Genomic DNA, 3928 nt, shown 5'->3' with positions numbered 1-3928 from the left:
AACACTTGGCCGTTGTGGCACATCAGTACATTTTCTTTTAAATGATAAGGTATAATACCAATTGTATTTTTTTTATTTATTTGTTTTAATTGGATGCTAATTATTTTGCAATATTGTAGTGGTTTTTGCCATACATTGACATGAATCCTCCATAGGTGTGACATGTATCCCCCATCCTAAACCCCTATCCCACCTCGCTCCCCATCCCACCTCTCAGAGTGATAAAAATATGGAATGCTTCACGAATTTGCGTGTCATCCTTGCGCAGGGGCCATGCTAATCTTCTCTGTATCGTAACAATTTTAGTATATGTGCTGCCGAAGCGAGCACCCAATTGCATTTTTAGACAAGTGATATATATGACCGAAAATTACCTTCCAGAACATAGACATGAAGAAAGTACTTATAGTTACCATTGAGAAAATACAAAATGATTAGTTGCGTTGAAGTTTCTAGTTAGATGTAGGTGCCAAAGTAGTCAATTGTAGTCCATCTTTTTATTAATTGACCAAGATGTGGCATTATGAAACTGATTACTTTTTAAAGTATAATATAATGGCTGACATATTTTATCTCCAATTTCTATCAAGAATTCTTCGAAACATGCTATCATGAGTCCATCCTTGCTGATAGGAAAAGTACTTATCCAGGCATGAGCAATACATTCATTCTTGCAGTGCATCAGAGTACCAACTGATACATCAACCACTCTGGGATTTGATGTCAGAGGTTAAAAGGAATGCCTTTGTTCTAATATTAGTATGTTATTGTTGGAGAAAGCTCAGCTCTACAACACTATGATTACAATGTCTATCTTTCTTTCTCTGATAATGACAATGGCAGAAAATGATAAAGTTTGATATATGGTCCACATCAAATATTCCCTTGTTCTATTGATCACTGCCTACTTCAAATAATTTACCTCTCTCCAAAGCCCCCAAAGTAATGCAGGAAGCTGCAAGAAAAATAAAGTGTGAGATGTTGCAACTAGATTTTGAGTATCCATGATGTCTGTAATTAATTTCTGGAAAAGAGACCAGTTCAGATTGCCCACATTTTGTCTTGGTCTCTAAAGATGCCCGATTCAATGGGATTCATCTATTGTTCACTCCTTGCCTTTCTCCTCGATACCACTGGTGCAGGCCTTCTGCACAATGGTTTTGGTGAACTTGCTATATTCATTTAATATTTATTCAAAATCATGTTTTCTATAAACAAAAACATATTATTTCTTCTTTTCCAATCTACAGAACTTTTCCTTTTCTTGTCTTATGTACTAGGTAGGACTTCCAGGATAATGTTGGATGAGAGTTGTGAGAGAGGACGTTCTTATCTTCTTCCCGGGGTGGGGGGAAGCGGAGGAGTTTCTCACCATTAAATATGATGTTAGTTAGATGTTTTTTGTAGATGTTCTTTATCAAGTTGATGAAACTTCTTCTGTTACTAGTTTTCTTAAGAGTTTTTAACAAATTATCATAAACATGTATTAAATTTTCTCCAGTGTTATTCCTGAAGCAATTGATATAATCATATGATTTTTCTTTTCTTGCCTGTAGATGTGGTGGATTATACTGATTGATTTTTGAGTATTGGGTCAGCTTTGTATATCTGGGGAAAAAATCCCATTGTATGTGAAAGTCTATTTTTTCACTGTGGGATTCAATTTGTTGGTATTGTGTTGAGAATTTTTGTATTTATGTTTATGAGGAATATTGGTTTGTAGCTTTATGTTAAAACATTGGTCTGGTTTTAGTACACTGTGGTGTATCTAGGGGACAGTGTTCATTTAGAGGATGAATAGTTACTGGTTGACTGAAATATACCAAGGTGATCCCCAGATCAAGAAGAGAACTGAGGCTTTCCATCACAACCTGGGAGTGCTTATTGGAAACACTAGTTATGTCTATTAGTGAGTATTCCCAGAGAAAAACTTGAATGGATTTTTCTAAGACATTTTGTATTGGTTTCCTGGGGTTGCTGTAACAAAGAACAGTCGGGGGCCCTCGGTAGCTGCTGATGCATAGCAGGTAACCTCCTGCTGATAAAGGAAGGTCCCAAGGTACAATGCTATTTTACATAAGGGATTCAGTATTTGGTATCTGTGGAAGAAAGAGGTGTCTTGGAACCAATCCCCAAGTATACTGAAGGAGGACAATACCACAAATTGGATGCCTTAAAAACAACAGAAATTTATTCTTTCTCAGTTCTGAAGGCTAGAAGTTCAGAATGAAGGCATTGGGAGGATCGGGCTCTCTCTGAAGGCTCTAGGGAAGAACTTCTCATTGCTCCTCCCCTTCAGGTGGGGCCCACCTCTGGTGTAGGGCTTGCCGCAGCTGCACCACAGCAACCAGCTTCCGTCACCACTTGCCACCATTTTCCACGTGTCTCCTCTGTCTCTCGTCTGCCGTGGCCTTCTTGAGAGCATTAGTTGTGGACTGAGCGCTCACCCTGACACTACCGCCAATACAGTTACTCTAGTCCAGTAACTAAAAACATCACGCAGACACATTTCATCGGGGCCTCTAACTTCCTCTCAAGGAGGTCCCCATGTAAATTTCCTAGATCCCCAGGAAATTCATCCTGAGAGAGAGGATGAAATCCAAAGCTTACTCAGTTTTCCCATCCTGATGTTTGGTTTCTTCTCCCCTCTGGTCCTCTAATTCCCCACACTTAGTGACAGCAGATAAGGTTTTTATATACCCCATTTCCTCACAAGAATGTGTTGAGTTTTTTTTTTTCTTTTTTGGTGGTGGAAACATTCTTATTTAATCTGATAACCCAGACCAGGATGTGATGAGAAATTCTACTACTCCTTTAAAATGAACAGAAATGAATAAATGCACATTTAAGAGGCATCTTAGACAGCTGCATTAACTTGCATCAAAAGTAGGCCTTTGAGGGTCAGCGTGGCGATGGCTGACCCTTTGGAGCAGATGGGCATTTAGCTTTCTGATCCTGCCAGGTACCTTGTTTCCTACTTTGCACTTCCAGCTGCCCTGCTTGCCAACAGCCTGTGTGTATGGAGGTCTGCATAATATTTGTTACAAAGAAAGGTAGCCTTCTGCCTTTATTGGAATAATAAGAGTTACAGATTATTTGCCATTGGATAAGCTTCCTTTTTATTTTATCTTTTGAATTTTTATCTTCAAAAAATTTCATTATATTTTAATGCTAATATAAGAAAATACCATTTTGTAATTGTTTGAATCAATAAAGTTTTTGGAAAATAACAGTTGTTGAATGACAAAGGGAAAAGGTTGTTTCATTAGCCAGTTCTGGAGCTATTATTTTACAAGTATTGATATTTAAGTGGGTTCTAAATGGGAAAAGAGCCATAGCAGGAATCCATCAGAATTCAAACTGAAAACTTCCAATTACATACTTATTGTTTTAATTAAAAAAAATTCATCAATTTTTCCAGCTATACCTATGTTTAAAATATGTTTTAATTTCACCAGATTTTTTTTGTGCTAATTGGAAATATATGCACACAAACATCTATGTCTATACAATTTTCTGTTCCCTTGTCCTTTGAGGAGGATAGGGTATTAATTTTATGGCATTAAAAAAGAGAATCCAAAAAATTGGATTTACCAAGTCCTGGCTTAAACAAATGAAGTTTCTATTGAACAGAAGGTAGAGCTATCCGGCCAAACACTCAAACTCCAGAATCAAAGACTTGGTCATCTGGAAGAGTGTCATGCATACAACTTCCACCCCCAATGCTTGGGTGGTTCGTTATGTTATATAAACTCTCACCCACACAAGGAATAGCGGTGTGGAGATTCTCGGGGAAAAGCCAAATTCAGCAGCTTTGTGCTTTCTGTATTGAGGCTGAATTCATACACAGCTGATAACATTCAAATCTCATCTCACGAGAAGAGAGTGGAGAAAATGAATTGCTGTTGCTTTGAGCAGGACACTGTTT

At 37.8% G+C, this 3928-nt stretch overlaps 1 non-coding gene across 1 annotated transcript; it reads right to left on the bottom strand.

Annotated features, from left to right (window-relative positions):
- Nucleotides 1-223: 223 nt before the first annotated feature.
- Nucleotides 224-330, bottom strand: LOC138434779 (U6 spliceosomal RNA). Its single transcript, XR_011254858.1, has one exon. It is a non-coding gene; the product is annotated as a U6 spliceosomal RNA (small nuclear RNA).
- Nucleotides 331-3928: the final 3598 nt, after the last annotated feature.

Source organism: Ovis canadensis, chromosome 2 (genome assembly GCF_042477335.2).
Source record: "Ovis canadensis isolate MfBH-ARS-UI-01 breed Bighorn chromosome 2, ARS-UI_OviCan_v2, whole genome shotgun sequence".
Lineage (NCBI taxonomy): Eukaryota > Metazoa > Chordata > Mammalia > Artiodactyla > Bovidae > Ovis > Ovis canadensis.
This window is presented reverse-complemented; position numbering and strand designations above follow the sequence as displayed.